Below are 26,927 nucleotides of genomic sequence, written 5' to 3' on the forward strand. Positions count from 1 at the left end.
GTTCCTCTCATGAACCTTAAGTTGTCTGGAGGCATAAGCTATAACTTTGGCATTCTGCATTAAAACACAACCCAGACTAACTCTAGATGCATCACAATACACCACAAAACCTTGAGTACCTTCTGGTAAGGTCAAAACTGGGGCAGTAGTCAACCTCTTCTTCAATTCTTGAAAGCTTTTCTCACAAGCTTCAGACCATTGAAATTTAACCGTCTTCTGAGTCAACTTGGTCAAAGGGGACGAAATAGATGAGAACCCCTCTACAAACCTTATTTAATAGCCAACTAAACCTAAGAAACTCCTAATATCAGTTGGAGATGTCGGCCTAGGCCAATTCTGCACTGCCTCAAGTTTATGAGTATCAACTTTAATTCCATCACCAGAAATTATGTGGCCCAAGAATGCCACAGACTCAAGCCAAAACTCACACTTAGAGAACTTGGCATACAACTCCTTATCTTTCAAAGTCTAAAGAACTATTCTGAGATGGCTAGCATGATCCTCTTCATTCCTTGAATAGATTAGTATGTCATCAATGAAGCGATAACAAACATATCTAAAATAAGGTTTGAAGACTCTATTCATAAGGTCCATGAATGCTGCTGGTGCATTAGTTAAACCGAACGACATGACTAAAAACTCATAATGACCATAACGGGTCCTGAATGCTGTCTTTGGAATGTCACATTCCCTTACTTTCAACTGATGGTAACCTAATCCGAGGTCAATTTTCGAGAAATAGGAAGCACCCTGAAGCAGATCGAAAAGATCATCAATCCTCGAAAGAGGATACTTAATCTTGATGGTAACCTTGTTCAACTGGTGGTAATCTATACAAATCCTAAGGGAACCATCTTCTTTCTCACAAACAAGACCGGAGCGCCCCAAGGTGAGACACTTGGTCGAATGAAGCTCTTATCTAATAGATCATTTAACTGCTCTTTCAACTCTTTCAACTCTGCTGGTGCCATTTTGTATGGCGGAATAGAGATATGATGAGTATCTGGAATGATGTATATGCCAAAGTCTATTTCTCTCTCAGGAGGGACTCCGGGTAGATCATCAGGGAAGACTTCTGGAAACTCTTTTACTATAGGAACTAACTGAATGGGAGTTACCTCAACAATTGAGTCATTAACTCAGACTAAGTGATAGATACAACCCTTCGAAACTAACTTTCTCGCCTTAAGGTACGAAATGAAACGACCCTTAGGCACTACTGAACTACTACTCCACTCTATGACTGGCTCATTAGGAATTTGAAACTTGACAACTCGAGTTCTACAATCTATTGATGCATAATAGGCATGAAGCCAGTCCATACCTAGAATGACATCGAAATCTACCATGTCTAACTCAATTAAATCAATAATGGTGTCTTTGTGATTGATGGAAATGACACAATCACGATAAACTCACTCAGCTAGAATAGACTCCCCAACAGGTGTAAAAACACAGAAGGGTTCACAAAGTTTATCAGGAATAACTTCAAACTTATTTACAACATAAGAGGTTACAAAAGATAAACTTGCTCCTGGGTCTAGCAAAGCATAAACATCAAAAGTAAAGACTTTGATCATACCAGTAACAACATCTGGAGAGTTCTCTTGCTCTTGACGATAGGTGATTGCATAAAGATGGTTTGTTCCTCCGCCAGTACCTGAAGTAGATCCTCTAGGTCCAGCTCTGTCTGGGGGAGAAAATGATGAAGATTGGGCCCTATTGCCCTGATTTTCACTACCTTGCCTGTTCTTTGGGCACTCTTTCAAGAAGTGACCCTCTTGTCCACACTTGAAGCAACATGTCTGGCCCTCACGACACTTACCTGGGTGGGTTCTACTACACTTAGCACATGCAGGAGCCCAATTACTTCCTTGTGCCACACTACCTTGAGACTGTGCAGGTCTAGCTCTGAAGTTCTGTGAATACTGACCATTATACTCGACTCTGTTTCTGGGTGCAGGTGCACTAGCAGATGATGGAGCAGGTCCCTTTTGTCTTTGCTGAAAGGACAAACCGTTCACATTACCCTTCTGATGCCCGGACTCATTTCTTATCTTAGCTTTCTTATTTCTGAACTCTTCCCTGTCCCTCAGCTTCTCTTCCTCAACCTGTTGCACATAAACCATTAACCTTGATATGTCCATGTCCCTGATAAGCATTGCAGCCCTTCCTTCCTTACTCAACAGACGAGACAACCCAGCAACAAACAAGCTCATTCTACTCCTCATGTCCTTAACCATCTCCGGAGCATAACGGGATAGTTGGGTGAACTTTAACCCATATTCATGAACACTTAGAGAATCCTGCTTAAGTGTGAGGAACTCATGTACCTTGGCCACTTTCAGTTCTCAGGGAAAGAAACGGCCCAAGAAAACCTCTTCAAAACATGCCCAACTCACAGGTGGTGCATCCTCAGCTCTACCCCCTTTCCACTAATCAAACCAAGTCCTAGCAACATTCTCCAGTTGATATACAGCTAGTTCAACTAGCTCAGTATCTGCCACATGCATCGCATCAAATACCTTATTCAACTCCTCAATAAAGTTCTCTGGATCAACAGTAGGGCTCGAACCCGTGAAACTTGGAGGGTTTATCCTCAAGAACTCATGAATCCTTGAAGTGTCAGCCTCTTCTTGTCGAGCTCCTCTCAGCTGCCCAGCTTGGTTGGTCACAACTTGACTCAAAATCTGGATAGCCTCACGGAACTCAACATTGGTGACTTCGCCTTGAGGTTGCACCTCAGGTGCATTTGGTAACTCTTGCTCCTCAACAATATGCCTAGCAGGACGACTTCTGATAGCTCTTTGTGGAAGCATGATTATTTGAAAACACGTGCAAGCATGAATTAGAAGAAAGATTTTTAGAGATAAAACTCTAACACATGAAATGAGTATGAAAGAAGTGAGGAATTTCCTAAATGTTGCAGCTGAGTATGAAAGAAGTGAGGAATTTCCTAAATGTTGCAGCTGAGTATGAAAGAAGTGAGGAATTTCCTAAATGTTGCAGCTGAGTATGAAAGAAGTGAGGAATTTCCTAAATGTTGCAGCTGAGTATGAAAGAAGTGAGGAATTTCCTAAATGTTGCAGCTGAGTATGAAAGAAGTGAGGAATTTCCTAAATGTTGCAGCTGAGTATGAAAGAAGTGAGGAATTTCCTAAATGTTGCAGCTGAGTATGAAAGAAGTGAGGAATTATCAAATGAACTTACTCAAATAGCTTAATAGTATAACTTAGAATGTTAGAAGAATTAAACATTCAACTTAGCCAAAATGGCAACCCAAGTCTTAACATAATATAAAATGAGAAGACCAAAGAACTATTAACTAACTGTCTATGAAGCCTCTAAAACAACTAAGAGGGATGTTGGGACAAACCCCACAACATCCTAATGAACTAAACTATAAAGCAAATAAAGGAGTCCTCCGGATGCAAGGAGGCTCATCACACTCTCGGAGTGCTCAAGCTGGATCAACGAGGCGATGTATGTTGATCCAAGTTACCTATGTCTGCATCATAAGACGATGCAGGACAACTGGCATCAGTACATTGAATGTACGAGTATGCGAGTTGGAATGCTAAACAATACATAGGCTTGAAAAGATTCTGAAAGAAACACTTACGTTGGCTCTTCTCAACTCATGAATAACTTTAACTCAGAATAAAGCAATGAACACATGAGATATATGAAAAAGCTTTATAAAACAGTAAAAGCAACTTTGTTCGTTAAAGGAAATGCAGTAATAAACTCAACTTTACTCATATAATAAAATAATATAGTTTCTGTGGGAGATTCTCTAACCGACAACCACCACTATGAGCCTAAGTGGTGATACATCATCTTGCCCACGCTGCAAGAACTGTCCTATACTTTGACATCATATAGAACACTTAACTTAGTGGATCCACTAGCTTAACATATGTGATCATTTAAAAAGTATGACCCATCAAAACCCATGATGGCTACATGGTTTATGGAGACTTGAGTTAATATGAACTCGCATTCCCATATCGGTGCTCAATACTACTCCCAAAATATACTTAGCTCATATGTTTTAAAACAACTTCTTTCTTTGGTTTGAGATAATTACTCAAAACTTAACTTAAAAGCTCTTCTTGAAATCGATGTTCCCTTTTCTTGTTCAAATGTGAAAACATTTATAGGAATACTTAGTTCCCTAATAGCTTTTTCAGAAATGAACTGAACTATTTACTATTTTCTTAACTTGAAACTTAAGTCTTAAAACTAAGTTTAAGCATTTGTAAAAGACCCTTGAAAACTTTGACGACTTCACTTTACTTCACTCTTAACTTCACTTGAATTGACTCTTAACTTCACTTGAATTGACTCTTAACTTTCCTTGAATTGAATTATGGATTCAAGGATTATGATTTGTGATAGGAAAGGTCTCTTGATGTTTAGGAATGATTTCGAATAGCTAAACTTGAGAAAAGTTACGAAATCACTGTCTTGGGACAAGTCCGCAACGCGGAGGTGTTCCTAAATAATTATTTGCGAAATAAAATTTTGAGACAGTGGAGTCCGCGTCCTCTCCGCGACGCTGAGCAGATTTTTGTTCACTGGGGGAATAGACCGCGACGCGGACTTGTTTCATGAACCTTACTCGACTTTTTCCTTCTTCGTTTTTCAGCCTCAAACCACCTAAATTCGATTATCTTCTTCAAATTCGTTTTAAAACATGATGCCCAGCATGTATACTCAAGAAACTAACTCAAAGCAATCCCCAAACTCAAAGTAAGGATCTCATAGACTTGTCAACCCGTTCTAATTCGCTAACAACATTTGAATTCAAGAATATTTGTCAAGAACATCAATTTTCCAACTCTTCTAGGACGAATCTCACTGAATTAAACATGCTTGGCATGTGGGTGAATGAGCCCAACGCTATGAGAGACTCACATACCTCGTAGGATGAATTCCTTGGCGAATCCACAACCAAAATCGATCGTTCTTGGCGAATCTTGCTTTTCCTCTTCTTCTTTCTCTTGCGTTCTTTCTCCAAAATCCCTAACTCTATTTCTCAAAAGCGTAAACTGAACTGACTCAGTTTTGACCCCACTTAATTTACTAAAAAGGATTTAAATAAATCAGGTAAGGAAAAGACCAAACTACCCTTCAAAAATCCGGATTGGACATTTCCTAATCCAACAGGCCAACTTCCGAAAGGCGTAACTTACTCATACGATATCAAAATCGTGCAAACTCAGCGGCGTTGGAAAAATCATTCAAAGAGATTTCTAACCATATCTGGAACTGCACCTAACTCATCCTGAGCTAGGAGTTATGGTCATTTGAATTTGACCAAAAACTCACTTTAATTTACTTAAAATTTTCCATATTACCTTACACTTTCCCAAAATTACTATTTCTAGATTTTACACTTCTTTTCTAGTTCTTTCAAATTGTGAGATGTTACAAATTTAGTCAGATTCTATTGCATTGACCATGTTAGCAGTATGGTTCAGTATTCAGTTTGAGCATGTTATAAACTTGGTCATTGCATTCAGTTTAGCCATGTTAAGTATTTCCAGTATCCTTATTATGTTCAAATTACATCATTGGTTTATTTCTTGTTCAGTTAGGTTATTATTCAGTTTTACTCTATCCTGCATGCTTAATACATTTCAAGTACTGACACATACTCTGCACTACATCTTCTCGTGATGTAGATTCAAGTCCTCAGAAGTCAGATCACGCATAGATCGGTTACCGATCTTCAAATCAGCAGCATCAGTGGTGAGTCCTCATTCTTCGATGACTAGTGACATGATTATATTTCTTGCTTTTAGTTTTAGTTTCAGTTTTGCTATATTTAGTTGGGCCATGTCCCAGCACTTCCAGTCAGTTCAGAGGCTTATTTCAGACATAGTTAGTTTCAGCTTTAGTGTTAGAGTTTGACTTTTCATTTGTATTTAAACTCTCAGTTTCTTATATTCAGATTTAGTATATGGGTATTCCCCATCATTTCAGATTCTTATATGATTTAGCTTTCGCACAGTAATTCTTTACTTCCGTTTACTTTAGTAAGCTTTTGATATGCCAGCAGGGTTAGCATGGGGTCACCCGTGATCTTAGGTCCCGTGTCTGCATTCTGGGGGTAGCTTCGTGGCGTGACAAAATTGGTATCAGAGCATTAGGTTTAAGTGTTTTAGGATGTCTAAAAAGCCGCACTAAGTAGAGTCCTTTTCATGGGCGTGAAGTGCACCACATATAATGAGAGGGAGGCTAAAAAGTGTTTTAGGAAGAACACTTATCATGCGTAAGATATGATCTAATTCCTCATTCTGACTCGTCATTTTACGTTTTAGATTATGCCTCCTCATAGAGCTTATGGAAGGGGTGTGAATGCACGCAATGCTAACGCAGCTCGTCCAGTCCCAGATCAGGAAGTTTCAAATGCTGAATTTCGGAACGCTATCCAGTTGTTGGCTCAGAGTGTGACCAACTAGAACAATCAGTAGGTTCCAGTTCTGGAAAATGCTAATGTTGGGTCAACTGCATCTAGAGTTCGTGCTTTCATTAGGATGAATCCGCCTGAGTTCTTAGGATCACAGACTGGCGAGGATCCCCAAAACTTCATTCATGAGGTCAAGAAGATCTTTGGGGTGATGCAGGTAACTGTGAATGATCGGGTTGAGTTGGCATCTTACCAGCTTAAGGATGTAGCTCATATTTAGTATACTTAGTGGAAAGAGAATAGTGGTACAGATGCAACTCCTATCACCTGGGAATGCTTTAGTGAGACCTTTCTGGACAGGTTCTTCCAAAGAGAGTTGAGGGAGGCAAAAGCTCACGAGTTTATGAATTTGAGATAGGGTTCTATGACAGTACAAGAGTATGGACTCAATTTCACCCAACTCTCCAGGTATGGTCCTTACATGCTGGCCGATTCCAGGGCACAAATGAACAAGTTCATGTATGGGGTATCCGATCTTGTGAAAAGAGAGTGTAGAAATACTATGTTGCTGGAAGATATAAACATCTCTAGGCTCATGACTCATGCTCAGCAGGTTGAGGGTGATAAGCTTAGGGAACATGCCAAGGAGAATAAGAAGGCTAGGACCGATAACTATGATTATTCTCAACAGAAATTGGGTGATGGAAATCACTCGCAGTTTCAGTAGAAGTCTTCAACTCCAGTTCCTTCATCAACTAGCATTCCATCCTCCAAGTTCCAAAATGATCAGAAAGGTAGGGCATCAGGCTCCAAGTCTCAAGGTAGTATTTTAGGCACCAGAACCTACCCAACTTGTCCAAAGTGTGGTAAGAACCATTTGAGCGAGTGCCTTGTAGGAAAGGAAATATGTTTTGGGTGTGGTCAGATTGGTCATAGGTTGAAAGATTGTCCTTCTAAACAGGGTCAAGGAGGTAACAATGGTAGAGCTCAGTCCACAACTTCAGCAGCACCAGCAGATCGCCCGACTTAGAAGGATAACTCATCTGGTACAAGTGGCGGTTAGCTCTAAAATAGTTTGTATGCTCTTCAGGCTCGCCAGGATCAGGAAGATTCACCGGATGTAGTCACTGGTACATTACGAGTCATTGACTTAGATGTTTATGCTTTGTTAGACCCAGGGGCTACTCTTTCCTTTGCAACTCCTTATATAGCAGTCAAATTCGATGTTAGTCCATAAACTCTCTCAAAACCCTTGTCAGTCTCTACTCCAGTCGGTGACCCAGTTATAGCTTCACGGGTATAGAAATTACCCTGTCACAGTTTCCTAGAAATTTACCTCAGCAGATCTTGTAGAATTAGAAATGGTAGACTTCAATGTCATTCTAGGCATGGATTAGGTACATTCCTATTATGCCTCAGTCGATTGTAGAACTAGGATTGTTTATTTTCAGTGTGGGTTTCCACTTCGTTCAGTTACATTAGGTATTTATACAACTATACCTTGGTGATGATGTTCCGCTTTAATTGGTGTGAAATGAGCGGATTCTGGGATAGGAGGTCTTGTCGGTATGTAACCTACCCTTCCGGAGTGAAGGATTGTCATCCTATAGCTGTGTGTTTTTAATTTGGTTTAGAGTTGAGTGATGAAGCTCATGATTATGCCGTTAGTGAGAAGCAAGTGAACTCTATAGCCCTAAACTAAATGAGCAGGTCAAGTTTGTTCAGCTTGAGGGATAAATTATGTGGCTGACCTACCAGTCCATCAAATATCGTAGTTTATCCTTAAGAGCAGGAGGTTCCTTGTGTGAAACTTAGATGTTGAAGCACGCACCTCTATCACCCTGCCTGTGTGAATTGAACGAACTTCAAAGTACAACCAGCTTAAGCTGGTTTTCCACCGATTTTTTAGTGTTCAGCCATTTCTAGCAAATTCTAAAGGACATATTCTTAGAATGGAAGGGTAGTAGCTTAGCGGCAATAGGTCGATTTATTTCTTACCTTAAGGCCAGAAAGATGATTTCTAAGGGGTATCTCAATCATCTGGTTCGGGTTAAGGATTCAAGCTCCGAGACCCCAACTCTTGAGTTAGTTTCTGTAGTTAATGAGTTCCCAGAAGTGTTTCCAGAAGATCTTCCCGGAGTTCCTCCCGAAAGGAAAATCGACTTTGGAACTGATCTCTTTCCAGATACCTAGCCTATCTCTATTACTCCTTACAGAATGGCTCCAGCTGAGCTTAAGGAATTGAAAGATCTTCTAGATAAGGGCTTCATCAGACCTAGTATTTCCCCATGGGGTGCACCAATATTGTTCGTGTAGAAGAAAGATGGTTCTCTCAGAATGTGCATTAATTATAGGCAGTTGAACAAGGTCACAATTAAGAATAAGTATCCCATCCCTAGAATTGATGACTTGTTTGACCAACTTCAGGGTGCTAGTCATTTCTCAAAGATAGACCTCAGATTTAGTTTTCATCAGCTCAGAGTCAGAGATAGTGACAATCCAAAGACAGCTTTCAGAACTCGGTATGGTCATTATGAATTCGTAATTATGTCATTTGGACTAACCAATGCTCCTGCAGTTTTTATGGATTTGATGAACAGGTTGTTCAAGCAGTACTTGGACTTGTTCGTTATCATCTTTATTGAGGGTTGTCGTGCAAACTCTCATAGATCACCATTTATTCGCTAAGTATAGGAAATGTGAGATTTCGTTACAATATGTTTCTTTCCTTGGCCATATTGTGTCTAGCGAAGGAATCCGAGTGGATTCTCAAAAAATAAAAGTCGTGAAACAATGGCCCATACCTACCTCTCCTATAGATATCAGAAGTTTCTTGGGTTTGGCTGGTTATTACAAAAGGTTCATGGAAGGATTTTCATCCATAGCCTATCCATTGACTAAGTTAACTCAGAAAAAAGTTTAAGTTTCAGTGGTTAGATGATTGTGAGAAAAGCTTTGCAGAGCTGAAAACTAGGTTGACTACAGCTCCCATTTTGACTCTACCAGAGGGTTCAGATGGTTATGTTATCTATTCTGATGCATCTAGAGTCGGCCTAGTAGGTTGTGTATTGATACAACGAAGTAAGGTTATAGCTTATGCTTCTAAACAACTTAAGGTGCATGAGAAGAACTATCCAACTTATGACCTTGAGCTTGCAGTAGTGGTGTTTGCACTTAAGATTTGGAGACATTACTTGTATGGTGTTCATGTAGATGTGTTCACAGACCATAAAAGCCTGAAGTATGTGTTCACCCAGAAAGAGTTGAATCTTCGCCAGAGGAGATGGCTTGAGTTCCTTAAGGATTATGATATGAGTGTGCATTACCATCCTGGTAAGGCCAATGTAGTAGCAGATGCTCTTAGCAGGCTATCTATGGGCAGTGTAGCACATGTTGAGGAAGAAAGAAAGGAGCTAGTAAGGGATGTTCATAGACTTACTCGCTTAGGAGTTCGTTTTATGAGCATATCAGATGGTGGTGTACCAGTTCAGAATGGGTCAGAATCTTCATTGGTAGTGGAGGTTAAGGAAAAGCGAGACAGTGATCCGATATTGCTTCAACTAAAGGGTGCAGTCCATCAGCAGAGAGTTGAGGTTTTCTCCCAAGGAGGGAGATAGTGTGCTTCGCTATTAGGGTCGATTATGTGTTCCTAAGGTGGGTGAGTTGAGACAGCAGATTCTTGCAGAATCCCATAACTTCAGGTATTCTATTCATCTAGGCGCCACTAAGATGTACCGTGATCTGCGGGAAGTATTTTGGTAGAATGGTATGAAAAGAGATATAAAGGATTTTGTGGCTAAGTGTCCCAATTGTCAGCAAGTCAAGGTAGAACATCAGAAACCAGGAGGTATGACTCAAGAGATCGAAATTCCTACTTGGAAGTGGGGAGTGATCAACATGGACTTCATCATAGGGTGCTCGCACTTGCAGACAACATGACTCCATTTGGGTGATAGTTGATAGAGTTACTAAGTCTGCGCGCTTTTTGGCGGTCAAGACTACAGATTCGGCGGAGGACTACACTAAACTTTACATTAATGAGATAGTCAAGTTTCATGGGGTTCCTTTGTCTATCATCTCAGATAGAGGTCCTTAGTTTACCTCTCATTTTTGGAAGTCATTTTAGAAAGGTCTTGGTACTCAGGTTAATCTTAGCACAACATTTCATCCACAAACAGGTGGGCAGACAGAGCGTACCATTTATACCTTAGAGGACATGTTGAGAGCTTGTGTGATCTATTTCAAGGGTAGTTGGAATGATCAACTTTCTCTTATAGAGTTCACCTGCAATAATAGTTACCATTCCAGCATTCAGATGGCCCCTTTTGAGGCATTGTATGGGTGTAGATGTAGATCTCCAGTTGGTTGGTTAGAAGTAGGTGAAGCAGCCTTGATGGGGCCAGATTCAGTTCATGATTCTATAGAGAAGGTGCAACTCAGTAGAGATAAACTTAAGACAGCCCAGAGTCGCCAAAAGTCCTATGCAGATGTAAGGAGAAGGAAATTTGAATTCCAAGTTGATGATTGGGTTTTCTTGAAAGTGTCGCCCATGAAAAGGGGAGAGTCGCCAAAAGTCCTATGCAGATGTAAGGAGAAGGAAATTTGAATTCCAAGTTGATGATTGGGTTTTCTTGAAAGTGTCGCCCATGAAAAGGGGATAGGCCCTTACAAGATCTTGAAAAGGGTTGGTAAAGTGGCTTATGAGTTAGAGTTGCCAACAAAACTAGCAGCAATGCATCCGATTTTTCACATTTCGTTGTTGAAGAAGTATGTGGATGACCCAGCATCTATTGTACCTTTAGAAAGCGTGGCGGTGAAGGATAGTCTCACTTATGAAGAGGTACCAGTTGAAATCCTTGATCGTCAGGTTTGAAGGTTGAGAAACAAAGAAGTCACTTCAGTCAAGGTTTTGTGGAGGATTCAGTCCGTAGAGGGAGCTACTTGGGAAGCAGAAACAGCCATGAAGGCCAAGTATCCTCACCTCTTTCCTTCCGATTCCATTCCAGCTTGAGGTAATAGTTCCTCTTTAGTTTTTTTTCAGTCATTCATGCGCAGTTTCAATCTTAGCATCAGGTTCCTTCAGGTTGTACTTGCATTTTCAGCGTATCTGCATGTTCTTGGAACTTAGTTCAGCCATAAATAAATTTCTAGTACTTAGTGGTTGGGTTTGCAGCTCTTTCCCTCCATTTTAGCTAGTTTAGACTGCATTCGAGGATGAATGTTCCCAAGGGGGATATAATGTAACACCCCGTCTCTGAAAACAGACCTCGATGCAGATTTCTAGAAGTTACAGGTGCAACCCACAGTTGCTACCCACGGATCGTAGGGTGACCCACAGCCCATGATGGTGGTCTGTGATTCACATCTGCAACCCTCCCTAGACTCAGCCCAAGAAATTTCTCTTAGTGTTGACCCACTCGGACCGTGGTCCGTGTTCGTGGATCAGACCCTCAGTTTCCAACCTCCAGTCATGATTGACGGTTGACCAGCATGGACCGTCAGTCGATCGGCGATCCGTTGGTGACCACAGCAGCAGTAAAGTCAAGGGTCTTTTCCTTATGCGTTTGGACCCCTAAACTACATCGTTTAAACCCTAAACTACGTAGTCTTGGTTATTTTTAGCCTAGAAACATAACTAGAACTTACCTAAGTCAAATCATTCATCAAAACTTTTAAAAAATAGAGTGTGAGAGGAGAAAGAGGTCAAGAACCCTAGTTCAAGAACGCATCAAGGTTCCATCAGTTCCAACCCCGAAATTGAAAGATTTCTCCATCAAATTCGTCAACATGTATGTAAGATTTCACTAGTGGGTTCCTTTCACCCATTAGGTCCCTAGAATTCAGTCAGATTCTTGATTCCCTTAATATTATCTAAACCTAGGGTTTCTTGAATGTTAGATTGTTGGGTTCTAGCTACTAGAATGATCTAGATCATGTTATCATGTTGTAGTATTGTTTTTTCCTAGATTTATGCATAAACTCAGAACCCTAGCTATGTAGTTCTTTTAGTTCATGAATTACACATGCTAGGTTAGTTAATTATAATATATATAAACATGCCTTAGTTTTCGAATGCATTATTATCAGTATATTAATGGTGCATTCTCAGTTTGCATGTCAGTATTTTGAGTTATCCAATATTACAACATTTCAGTCATAAAGTGTTAATTACTTAATCAATTGGGAGAAGCTTAATATCGAGTGGACTAGGTTTAGTCACCCTCAAGTACCAGAACTACGTGCCCCGTAGGTTGTAAATCCTCTCTGTGAGTATCATTTTAGTGATCACGCCAGCATGCCTCTATACCTCTGGCAGGGTATATTAGGTCCTCTCGATGGGGGCGTATACATCTGACTCTACATTAAGCTCATATGGTTTTATGTCCATTATTAGTAGCTCATTACAGTTCAGTCAGATTCTATTGCATTGACCATGTTAGCAGTATAGTTCAATATTCAGTCTCAGCATGTTATAAACTTGGTCATGGCATTCAGTTTAGCCATGTTCAGTATTTCCAGTATCCTTATTATGTTCAGATTACATCATAGCTTTCTTTCATGTTCAGTTATGTCATTATTCAACTTTACTCTATCATGCATGCTCAGTACTTGAAAAGTACTGACACATACTCTGCACTATATCTTCTCATGATGTAGGTTCAGGTCCTCAGCAGTCAGATCATGCATAGATCGATTCCCGATCTTCAGTTCAGCAGCATCAGTGGTGAGTCCTCATTCTTCGAGGACTAGTGACATGATTATCTTTCTTGCTCTTAGTTTTAGTTTCGCTTTTGCTAGATTTACCTTGGGCATGTCGCAACACTTCTAGTCAGTTTAGAGGTTTATTTTAGACATAGTTAGTTTCAACTTTAGTGTTAGAGTTTGACTTATCATTTGTATTCAAACTCTGAGTTTCTGCATCCAGATCACGCTTAGATCGATTCCCGATCTTCAGTTCAGCAGCATCAGTGGTGAGTCCTCATTCTTCGAGGACTAGTGACATGATTATCTTTCTTGCTCTTAGTTTTAGTTTCGCTTTTGCTAGATTTACCTTGGGCATGTCGCAACACTTCTAGTCAGTTTAGAGGTTTATTTTAGACATAGTTAGTTTCAACTTTAGTGTTAGAGTTTGACTTATCATTTGTATTCAAACTCTGAGTTTCTTATATTCAGATTTAGTAAATGGGTATTCCCCATCATTTCAGATTCTTGTATGATTTATCTTCCACACAGTTACTTCAGATTACTTTAGTATGCTTATGATATGTCAGCAGGGTTAGCTTGGGGTCACCCGTGATCCTAGGTCCCGTGTCCGCATCCTGGAGGTAGCTTCGGGGCATGACAATTCCATTCTTTTCAATTCAAATTCCTCCATATAATTATGAATCACTAATTAAAATCATAATTCTTGGCCATAGATATTTCAAGAAACTAATTCAATAATCTCAAGAAAGGTTTTCTTGATCGTTTATCTTCAAGCTAGAATTTCAATGCTTCTAATCAATTTCTTCTTCAAGATTCTTCAAGAACCTTGTTCTTGCAGGCATTTAAGGCTATCATTGTGTTGGACTAGTTCGTTGTCATGCCCTACATCTACTTTCAGATCAGTAAAAGAGTAATCTAGGATACTTTCCCTAGATTTGAGTATTCTTGAGATAAGTTGATTTTGAGTTCTTGAGTTCATGTTTATTTTAAAACTTCTATTCCTAATTATCGAATTGCTATATTGTTATTGAAATCCTTCATATCATGAATCATAACTCTTGAATTCATAATTCAAATTCAAGAAAGAGTTAAGAGCACAGTTTAAGAAAGTCTTTGAGTTCAATTGTGAATCCTTTGAGATCAACTATCAATTTGAGCTATGTTTTGAGGAAGTAAGTATGAGAATGAGAAGAGTCGTATACCTGAGTTCCATATTGTTATTTAGACCCTTGAGTTGAGTCGTTCATGCCCATAAATTCAGCATGAACTCCATCAGTTGAGTATCTTTGAGAGGAGTAGTATCTTCAAGTTCTAAGTCTTGAGTATTGAGTATTGAGTTCTTAATCATTTTGGGATTATATTCCTAATCATGGAGGGACTACTACATGTTACCCATGAAGGTCCTTGAGTTGAGTAGTTCATGACCATAATTCCGCATTAACCCTATGAGTTGAGCAGTCTTGAGATGAGAAGTATCATTGAGCCTTGAGTTGAGTAGTTCATGCCCATAATTCTGCATGAACCCTCCGAGTCGAGTATTCTTGAGATGAGTAGTATCATTGACTACTTGAGTTCTTGGGTTGTTGAGTTCCAAGTATTGAGTTTTATGCATGGTTATTGAAAACCTTGAATTGAGTCGTTCACGTCCATAATTCGGCATGAACCCTATTTTAAGAAGTTTTTTTACAAATTGTTTTAAAACTTGTTTTAAGACTTGAGCATATGAGCTTGAGGAAGAGTAGAGATGACTTCATTTTCTTTAAAATGATCTATGGGAACTAAGTATTCCCAAGATTAAATATTTTCACATTAAGGATGAGAGGAAACACTAATTTCCAAACGAGTTTTCATGAACAATTTTAGTACCATCTCTTTTAAGAGAAAGATTTTGAGTAATAATCTCAAACCACAAAAAGAGTTATGTTTTTAAGCATATGAGCTAGTTACATTTTTGGAGTAGTATTGAGCACCGATATGAGGACGAGTTCAGATAACTCAAGTCTCCATAAACCATGAAGTCAACGTGGGTAGAAAGGGTCATACTTTTTAGATGATTCCTTAATGCTATTTAGCATAGACTAGTGGATCCACTTAGTAGTAGATTTTATACCCCATAAAAGTATAGGACAGTTCTGACAGCGTGGGCGAGACGTTGTATCATAACATAGCTCATAGTGATGGTTGTCGGTTAGAGAATCTCCCACAGAGTTATATTGTATTTTTATATACAAATTAATTTATTATTGTATTCTTCAATATGATTAAGTTATTATCTACTCTTTTAAAAGTCTGCATATATTGCATCTTTTACTGTTGCTTTATCCTTGAGTATCTTGAGTTGAGTACCTTTGAGCTGAGTATCATATCTTGAGTTGAGTACCTTTGAGTTGAGTATCACATCTTTGAGTTGAGCATCTTATTCTTGAGTTGAGTTTAGTTGAGTGAGTTGAAAGAGGTAAGTATGTTTCCTTTTTATCAAGTTCAAGCCTATGTTTATACTTTAGAATTCCCCTTACATGATCGTACATTCCACTTATTGAGCCATTTGGCCTGCTTAATTTCATGATGCAGATACATGTATTCAGGATCATCAATATGCGTTTTGTTGAGGTCATGTGATATTCCAGTCAGCTTTGGTGAGCCTTCTTATATTTCGAAGGACTTTATATTTACCTTACAGATAGTAGATTTGAGATGTCGTACGATCTTGTCCCGATATCTTTATTTAATAGTAGAGGCTTCATAGATAGACAGAGTTGAAGAGTTTTCTGTATTTACTTTCTTTTGAGTATTGTTCAGACTTTCTTAAAGTTCACTATTGGAGTTTAATGAATTTTAATTCATTTTTAAGCTTAAGTATGCTTGAGTTAGTCTTCCTCTTGTACTCAGCCATGATGAGGGTTCGCTTGGGGACCAACAATGGTTCTCGAGTGCCGGCCACATCCAGAGTGTAGGCTCGGGTCGTGACAAACTTAGTATCAGAGCACAAAGTTCAAGAGTCCTAGGGTGCCTATGAAGCCATGACTGTAGAGTCCTAGTTATCGGTGTGAAGCGCACCACATTTATAATTAGAAGGCTGCAACATTTAGGAACTATATCACTTCTTTTATACTCTTAATCGTGCAATAGAGCTATGTGAGAGAGATTTAGTTATACTGATGCATTTCTCAGATTCATTCTACTACCTGTCATACTAGAGGTGGTTAAAAATAAAAGTCAGTCCTTTATCGATGAGTTGCTCTTAACAAGAGTCTTGATGAAGTCATGTGACTCCAGAGGGGCTTGAGAGAAGCCCATGAGTGAGTTAAGTGTTGAGTTTAAGAGGAATGCACTCATGTTCATAAGAATCGTGCGTTTGAGCTAAAAGTGAGTTGTACACTCTTCCTTAAACCTTATTCAACTGAGACATTTAAGAGAATGGTATGTTTAGAGCTTGGGTAGTATTTTTTCCCTAAAAGATAGTATGAATTACGAGGTTATGAACAGTAGTAGTGAAAGTGCCCAGGATTAGAGGAAGTATGCAGAGGTTTAGTAATCTAAGGAAAAGAGATAGTGATGGGGCATACTATATGATTGCAATCATGCACCCAGTCAGTTATAAGTGATGAGTTTCCCTTATGAGTAAAAATAAGGAATAATATTATTGTAGAGAGTTCTAGATAGAAGGAAGAGGAATAGTTACTAGTCATGATGAGATAGAGTATATTTTTAACCAGAATAGAGTTGATGTTAATGTACCATCGTGTTAGAGAAGACTAAATTCATATGTTGAATAATCGAGGAGAGTATTCATGAGGTGGTAGACCCAAGCTAGGCTGATAAATTTTAAAGGGGGAAACCCTATGATATTCAGAGGATGATAAAACTATTTGAGAGATAATGCGCAGTAAGTGAGTAAGTAGTACTTAAGTTTCGAAGTCGAATATGATGGTAATTCGTGAGTATGGAGACTAAGAGGTAAGGATTGACTACTTGTCATAAGGTCCTAGAGGACGAGTGTTTCAAAATTGTATCTAGTAGTTGTAAGTTAGTATAGTAAGCGAGCAATCAGATTGATATTTGGGTTTAGTAATAAACATTAACCTTGAATTTGAGATGAGTGTCTTGACAAAAGGATGGCAACATGAGGGTGATGATGTTAGTCTTGAGATTTTATCTAGAAGACTTGGCATAGAGTTGAGATTTTATCTAGAAGACTTGGCATAGAGTAGGTGAGGAATTGAGGTGATTAGCTGCAATAAATATGAGTGGTACAAGTGAGATACCCTATACCTGTTGACAATGGTGGTGAAGTGTGGCTAAGTCACAAGAGTAAAAAGAGCATTACGAGGTGTATCGAGAGGGTATGTAATAAGAAGAGGTTAACAGAAACAACTTAGAAAGAAGTCATAGTACCTGCTTATGGAGAGTTCGCTAGTCATGAGATAAGCTTCTCCCGAGTGTTAGAGTAAAGAGGATGTAGACCAGTTAGAGATGTTGGAATAGGTCCATATCCTTCAAGTGTGAACTTTAGACCTAAGAGGGAGATGATAAGATTGGAAATCAAGTCAAGTGTTGAGAATAAGATAGTAATGAGTTCAAAGGAGTATGAGAGATATCTTTTCAGATGTCCTTTTAGTAATGGAGTAATGTTAGAAAGAGAAGGTTAATGATCATATTGTGATAATGATGGTATGATAATTCTATCCAAGGTTATAAATGAGGAGGAAGAAGAAAATGAGGTTTTACTATGAGAAATAGTTAAATGAGAGCCCTTAGTTGGTTTCAAGTAGTAATGCGGGAAATCCTAGTTGGTATGGCAGGGATGATGAGAGAGTGAGAAATTCTTAGGGAGTTGGTTAGTAAGATTCCATGGAGTTGTTAGAATACTAAGCTGGAATGTGGTGTTGTTAAACATGAGGTAGTTCTTGATATGAGCCCAATGTTGATTAAATATGGTGATAAAGAGTAATGTTTTTTGGGATGAGACTCCCTATAGAGAGGTATAGAACCCAAACCTTTGGATTTGGGTTAAGCTTGAATATAGTAAGAGCATACCATTAGACTCAGACCTTAGTAAGGGTAACCCCATTCCATACCCAGTCTAGTCGTCATTCGAGGACGAATGATCCCAAGGGGGAGATATTGTAATACCCCAGCAAATTTTTTTGAGCTAAGACTTGAACCATCCTTCGTAGTGAGTAAGTTTTTTTAAGAGAAAGATTTTGAGTAATAATCTCAAACCACAGAAAGAGTTATGTTTTTGAATATATGAGCTAGTTACATTTTGGGAGTAGTATTGAGCACTAATATGGGGACGAGTTCAGAACCTCAAGTCTCCATAAACTATGTAGCCAATGTGAGCAGAAAAGGTCATACTTTTTAGATGATTCCTTAATGATATTTAGCATAGACTAGTGGATCCACTTAGTAGCAGGTTCTATACCCCGGCAAAGTATAGGACAATTCTGGCAGCGTAGGCGAGACGATGTATCATCACATAGCTCATAGTGATGATTGTCGGTTAGAGAATCTCCCACAGAGTTATATTGTATTTTTATACACAAATTGAGTTATTATTGTATTCTTTAATACGATTGAGTTATTATCTAATGTTTTAAAAGTTTTCCATATATTGCATCTTTTATTATTGCTTTATCCTTGAGTATCTTGAGTTGAGTACCTTGAGTTGAGTCATATCTTGAGTTGAGTACCTTAAAGTTGAGTATCATATCTTTGAGTTGAGTATCTTATTCTTGAGTTTAGTTTAGTTGAGTGAGTTGAGAAGAGGTAAGTATGTTTCATTTTTATCAAGTTCAAGCCTATGTTTATGCTTTTTAATTCCCCTTACAGTCTCGTACATTTCACGTACTGAGCCATTTGGCCTGCATCGTTTCATGATGGAGATACATGTATTCAGGATCATCAACAGGCGTTTCATAGAGGTCATGTGATATTACAGTCAGCTTTGGTGAGCCTTCTTATATTTCGGAGGACTTTATCTTTACCTTACAGATAGTAGTTTTGAAATGTCGTGGATCTTGTCCCGATATCTTTCTGTAATAGTAGAGGCTTCATAGATAGACAGAGTTGAAGAGTTTTTCTGTATTTACTTTTTTTTTTAGTATTGTTCAGACTTTCTTAAAGTTCACTATTGGAGTTTAATGAATTTAATTCAGTTTTTAAGCTTATGTATGTGTCAGTTAGTCTTTCACTTGTAGTCAGCCAGGATGATGGTTCGCTTGGGGACCAGCAATGGTTCTCAAGTGCTGGCCATGTCCAGGGTGTAGGCTCGGGTCGTGACAGACATGCTTCGTCAAAGTTGAAGGTAGATTCCTTCTCAAGCAACTTACAAAGAGGATGTGCTACTTTGTAAAAATCCTTTATAAACTGCCTGTAGAAACCCTCATGGCCTAGAAAACTCCGGTCCCCTTTTACCGAAATAGGAGGAGGTAATTTAGCAATGACTTCGACTTTAACTTGATCCACTTGCATTCCTTCTCCTAAAATTTTATGTCCCAAAACAATCCCCTCTTTCACCATGAAATGAAATTTCTTCCAATTTAGCACAAGATTGGTTTCTATGCACCTTTGTAGTACCTGCCTAAGGTGTTCAAGACATGCTTCAAATGAATCACCAAAAACAAAGAAATCATCCATGAAAACCGCCATTGAGTCTTCAACCATATTAGAGAAAATAGAAAGCATGCATCGTTGGAATGTTGCCGGAGCATTGCATAATCCAGAAGGCATTCTCTTGAAGGCAAAAGTTCCATAAGGACATGTAAAAGTAGTCTTCTCTTGCTCTTCCGTTGCAATGCTAATTTGGTTGTACCCGAAATAACCGTCTAAAAAGCAATACCATCCATGCCCCGCAAGCCTATCAAGCATTTTGTCTATGAATGGCATAAGAAAATGGTCTTTTTCAGTCCATGCATTCAATTTCCGGTAGTCTATGCATACTCGCCACCCGGTGACCGGCCTTATACGTACAAGTTCCCCCTTTTCATTTGGAACTATCGTAATTCCTCCTTTTTTTTGGTACACATTGCACGGGACTCACCCATTTGCTATCCGACATGGGGTATACCACACCCACATCGATCCATTTGATGATTTCTTTCTACACCACTTCTTGCATTGATGGGTTTAATCTCTTTTGATGTTCCACGCTTGGTTTACATTCACTATCCAATTGTATTTTATGAGTGCAAATTCTAGGGGGAATCCCCACAATATCAACAATTGTCCATCCAATAGCTTTAATATACCATTTCAACACATCAACAAGTAATTTCACTTGCCACTCAAGCAAATCTGCAGCAGTGATGTCGGGCAAGGTGTTACTTTCCCGCAAAAATACATACCAAAGGTGGGATGGGAGTACTTTCAACTCAAGCTTTGGTGGTTCTTCAATGGATGGTTTAGCGGGGGGAGTTTTTTTATTTTTGAGGTCAAAGTCGAGCTTCAATGGATTCTTGGAGTAGGAACCTAACCCCGATAAAGCAGCCACAACTTCATCTTAACCTTGAACTCCCTCCTCATCATAATTTGAAAGGACAGCTGCAAGAGGTTCCCCCACACAAAACACCTCACATACACTAGCCACTGCCTCATCAATCACATCAAGAGTTGAAACCATATGCTTTATCAATTTGCACACATTGAAAGTAACTTCCTCGTCATTTACCCAAAATTTCAATTCACCACTTTCAACATCCACAAGTGCTATTTCGGTAGCCAAAAAAGGCCTACCTAATATAATAGGCACCTCAATATCAATCTCACAATCCAAAATAACAAAGTCGGCTGAAAAAATGAACCTATCCACTTTCACCAAGATATCATAAAGTATTCCAATGGGGTGCTTAATAGATCAGTCCTCCATGAGAAGACGCATAGTTGTGGATTTAGGTTTGCCCAGCTCAAGTTGTTTGAAAATGGCATACGACATCAAGTTAATACTTGCCCCCAAGTCACACAAAGCTTTGGCAAAATGAAGCATCCCAATAGTACATGGTTGGCCCTCGTGGTTGGCACCTGCAACTTCTAAACTTTTGCCACATTGCCCTCTTTCAAATTTGGGATGTTACAATTAAAAACTAAGTATGCATCAACCTTCAAGTAGAAGAAATACATTTTCTAGATATAAGACAATAATCTTCAATTTCTACTATCCAAACATGAATTATAGTGATAAACAAATGATGCAACAATACGAAAATACCAAAATGAAGTAAATATCTTAACCCTGAGTCATATCATTAAAAAACCCTTGACATCTCCAAAATTTGATGTCTCTAACTCCAAAAAAATTGAGTTATGAAAAATGGTTTTAAACTAGCTTCTTAATTATGTTTATGCAAACTCATTAATCCAGAATATTAATTTTGGTCAAACTTCACATTTACAAACTTTCATAAAATAAAATTTCTTTAAAATGCACCCGATCACCTCAAAAATTATATCACCCATTCCTTCAATTAATAAACAATATAATAAAGCCACAAAAAGGATCAAATTGAAGAAAAGTGTTCTATATCACAAAACAATCATGCGTGTTGTTATATAGAAAATTATGGGGTTAAATTATTGATGCTTTAAATTTTCAGATTTGATGATAGTTCATAAATGTGAGCTCAATTGTAAGTTGGGTGATAATTTAATTCATGCACTTTATGTGATTGATAGGTGAAGAAACCTAGACCAACTAAACAAGAATCAGGCTCTTCAATTCGTGAAATAGCATAAATAAAACATAACAAACTAAGCAGAAATTTATCGTGAAAAACCTTTTTGCTCAAGGGAAGTAAAACTACGACCTACAGCTTGTTGGATTTCACCAAACTTCACCAACTTCAAAGAGCAACTTTTAGATTACAATTCTATAATCAAAGGGGCTAACTCTAGTACCTCACCTCAGTAGTTCACTCAAATTGTTCAACGATTAACTTTAATCTCCAAGAAGTCAAACCCACTTCATGTTACGAAACCTCACAAACTCACTTTCACACTTATAACAATTATCTCTAAACAATGATTCTAAGTTGAAATAACACAAACTAAGTTTTAGAAAGAAAACCTAACTCTAGTTCTTCTTTCTTCAATTTTGTCATCTTGCTAGCTCTTTCAGCACATTCACTTGCTCTTGCTACAAAATTCTCTTGATTTGTGAATTGCAAAAGTCGTGATTCTCATGTTTCAATTGTCCTTTTATAGGAGTTTATGAAACTCTAGTCAAGTCCTACAAGGAAAGCAATTCTCCACTTTGTTTTGACTTATTTCCTTATGAGAATTCCTCTTCCTTTAATAAGTGTTTTATTCCCGCTTATTTTTGCTTTACTCTGTTCACTCATTCCAATTAGTGAACTTAGTTCATTTCATCTAGTTTACTTTTCATTATCAAAACTTGGTCAGAAAGGTGTCATGTCATCAATAGGTCTAATGTGGTAATGAATATAGGCTCAACTCAATGAAGTCTGTAATGAGACAGATCATCAGAAATTCATTAATTGAAGCTAGATCCACTCTCTAGCCCTTATATATATATATATACTATTTTCTGCACACGTATGTTGCACATATCCATTTAAATTGACATAAAATGTTTCAATTTATCATTGTATTAAAAATAGTTTTATAATTAAATTACATGAATATCGTTCATTTTCAAACAAAAAAATAGTTCAAATATTTGGAATCTACTCTTGGATGATAATACTTAGTACTTTGAAATACAATAATTATAAACACAAATTAATATATGTATATTCTTATCTCATATGTTAATTACCTGCAAGACAAAGTTTAGAGAAAATAAGCTGAAGGATGAAAAATGAAAATAATTTGATAGTCACTTCTTAAGAGTTAATTAAAATAAAATGAAGGCTACAATTAATAATTAATATTTTTTTTATTATTAAGGGATCATATATTATTGTTTTAAAAAATGAGCTTAGAGTGCATAAACATAAGGGAATGAGTCTGGGCAGCAGAAGAGTAATGCCAACCGGTCATCCTTCCAACATAAACAAAAGGGACCTGCTCCATCATCTTCTAGTGCACCTGCACCAAAGAACAAAGGTGAGTACAATAGTCAGAATTTTAGAGCTAAAACTTGCCTATTCTCAAGGTAGTATGGCACAAGAGGGTAGTAAGCCTCCTGCATGTGCTAAGTGTGGTAGGAACCACTCAGGGATGTGTCGTGATGGCTCCACCGATTGCTTCAAGTGTGGTCAGAATGGTCATTTTATGAGAGAGTGTCCTATGAACATGCAGGGTAACAGTAATGGGGGCAATAAAGCCCAATCTTCTTCAGTTGCTCCACTAGACAGAGTTGCATCTAGAGGAGCTACTTCAGGGGCATGCGGAGGATCAAACCGTCTTTACGCTATCACTAGTCGCCAAGAACAAGAGGATTCGCCAGATGTTGTCACTGGTATGATCTAAGTCTTTAACTTTGTCACGACCCGGGGTACCCCTTAGATATGACACGGCGTACTCGACCTCGAAGGGGTCTCATACAAGCCCTTAGCATATCATAAACATAAGTAATAGAAATGATGCGGGACTAAAACTTTTTACAATCGAAGTCTTTTCATAAAATCAAAATAGAAGTCTAGACATTATCTCATTAACCATCTAATACAATCAAGAATCAATAAGGGTCACAACCCTTTTACAACATAGTCTCAAATGAAAATGTAAGAAGAAACTAGAAATGAAAACTTTCGTCCTCGAACCATAAGGACTTACCGAAAGCATGGAGAATAGTCAATCCAAGCTTTTGATCAAGAAGGAAGCACACCTCAACAACCGGGCCCTACACTTATAGAAAAATGTAGAAAATATGGGTTAGTACAAAATTGCAATAAATATGGAAGCCATGCATAAAAATCCTTAAAACATGCTAAAATAGACAATTTAGTTGAAACCATGCTCTTTATCAACTTTAAGAATCATTATGCACAATAGTGTAAATACATAAGTCAAACCATTTCATAAGCCACTCTAAGCTATACTTGTGCAATGCATAAACAAGATCCCATAATCCTATCTAATACTAAGTACAACTTTTAGACCACCATAATCATGCATATTATACCTTGACCTCATCCATAGCCAACACTCATAGACAAGGAAACATTCATGTTGATAGCTTGTAGCAAGTAAAGTCACTCTTAGCCATAATCCATATCATGCATGCATAAATTAATATATCTTCATAGCATAAGGAAACCACACCATAACCCCTTTCAAAGTCTACTTATGCAATGTATAACTGAAGTCTTATACCCCCACTCATACTAAGTAAAGCTCATTGAGAAGTCATAAGTATAGTTCATGTTTATGTTCATATCGTAGTTCATATTCTTGTCATGTAGGGAAATTTCCTTAACCGACATATACCATGTTAGCTACATGGAATCCGGTGTACTGCCCCCACACTGAAAAGAGGTGTCCTACTTGCCTAAGGTAGAACTAGTTTGTTAGCTTAGGTGGATCGACTAGCTAAAGATCTATATGGCACATAGTTATGGGATAAGGAGATTGCTACTATAAACCCGGACTAACTGAGGTAAAAGGTTTCCATCTCATGATATAACTATTTTGGGAACCCGAACTGACTGGCGTAAAAGGAACCCATTGGGAAGCCGGACTAACTGGCGTAAAAGCTTCAATCTCATAATCATATCCATTCGGTGCTAAGCATAATTCCCTTTATTATTCATGTTAAGTCTTAACTTAGGTTCATGTTTATGAAAGACTACCCTAGCACTCAAACCAACATGGTATCATGATAGCTCATAGATTCATTAGGTGAGAATGTCCTTTCAACCTTAGAATCACTAATATGTGAGTAAACCTTTCACATCATGTTCATACTGTGTTCATGAGAATAACCTTTCAATCAACACAACAATATTATCATTGTCATAGACATTTCATGCATAGTCATGTGTAAAGGTATGGAGAGAATGATCTTTCAACAATACCACAATTACACCGTAGTCACAGAATCTTCACTTTCTAAGTGAATCATAAGCTCATACACAATTCTCATAAACATGTACAAACCCTCATAATTTGCCCTTCAAGGACCATGAATCACATTCAACCCAAACATCTAGAATTACTACATTAGATATGGAGAATATCACGATTTAATAAACTCAATCAATATAGACATAATCAATTGATATGTTTCTATAATCAATCAACCCACATCATGAATCACAATTTAGGAATATGGGGGATTCATGGGTTCTTGGAGGGATTTCATCATAAATAAACATTAATCATCAATTAAATCATAATCCATCATAAATCAACCATTGAAAATGTTTTGAAAGAGAACCCATGACTTAGATTGAAACCTTAGCTTTTAGGGAAATTGGAAGCTTTGAAATCAAGTTTTGAAGGGACTCTATGAGTGAAGGCTACCCATAGATGAAAATCCACCATAGCTTATGAAGATTCCTCACGAAATTGAGTGGAAAATATGAGTCCTTGTACTCTAGACTTCAGCTTCTTCTTCTTCTTCAACGGAGGTTTTAGTGAGAAAAATATTGGAGAGGGAGTTGGTTGACTTTGGGGATTTGGGTAGTTATAATTTTGTGACTTAGTTTAGGGCTTAAAACACTTATATACTTTGTCTAAAATAATACAAAACTAAGTCTCTAAATAGTTAATTAAAATGGAAAATCCTAAACTACCCTTCAACTAATCCCCAAAAGTTACCTTCGAGGTGTGACCCACGATCCCCTCAACTACAGACTATGATTGGGCCCAAGACCTGTTCTAGTCAAACATGGGTCGAGGGACTGGGACCTGAATTTGGGGGCTTTACCTACGGATGCAAGACACGTGGCGTGGACCTATCCATGAGGTGTGGGTCCTGCCCGTGGCTACTGCCTTAGGCAGATACCAAAAAGGCCTCACCCACGCTACCCCCTACGGGGCGTGGGTTGATCCACAAGGCGTGGGTGCCTTTCGTGGGTCACTGCCTGGTAGCCCTGTAGGTCTTTTCCTCAAGGACCCAAGATTGGTCCTTGGGGTATAGGCCTTGACGTTCTAACACGAATACATGAGTTTTAAGGTATGGGAAGGTGTTTTCAAGGCTCTAACTCTAACGTCAAGCTCTAGCTTAGTCTACTAGTTCCGGAGTGTTACATTATCTCCCTCTTGGGAACATTCATCCTCGAATGATGATTTAGACACCTTACGGAAGTAAATATTCAAGACTAGCAGCCCATCATGCATGCAACATCAAAATAATGCACAATTCAAGGGAGGAAACATCAACTCCATCTGAAGACACAATCATTGCAACACAAGGAAGTGGGAGCTACATCCACAACCCATTATGCACAAAACTCCTCAATTCTCATAGACATAGGAGGAACTACCTTCTCCACTCAAAGCAAGCTCAACACAACAATATGGAGCCAACATGACATTTCATCAAAAGCATATCAAAGCATGTTCATCAAATTATCTCATGCAGTCAAATATGCAATCATCATACTAAAATTCACAACAACATGAGGAACATATTAATCATGAAAACTCATTTTATACTAAAACATGAATTCTCACAAGAACATGCATATCATAAGGAAATCATGTAGAACACATATAGCACACATGACTTTCCAAAACACCAAACTCCAGAGAGGCTATTTACCTCAAGCTTGAATAGGAGTAGAAGGAAAAAGATGAGGATAGCGGGACTTCATATCGGCCTCGGCCTCCCATGTAGCACCCTTAACTAAATGATTCCTCCATAAACCTTTACGGAAGCTATTTTCTTGCTTCTTAACCTT

General features: G+C 38.3%; 1 pseudogene; it reads right to left on the reverse strand.

Moving 5' to 3' along the window:
* Positions 1-19,992, reverse strand: part of LOC102592671 (probable galacturonosyltransferase 9) — a 32,576-nt pseudogene extending 12,584 nt beyond the window's left edge.
* Positions 19,993-26,927: the final 6,935 nt, after the last annotated feature.

Source organism: Solanum tuberosum, unplaced genomic scaffold (assembly GCF_000226075.1).
Source record: "Solanum tuberosum cultivar DM 1-3 516 R44 unplaced genomic scaffold, SolTub_3.0 scf00090, whole genome shotgun sequence".
Classification (NCBI taxonomy): domain Eukaryota; kingdom Viridiplantae; phylum Streptophyta; class Magnoliopsida; order Solanales; family Solanaceae; genus Solanum; species Solanum tuberosum.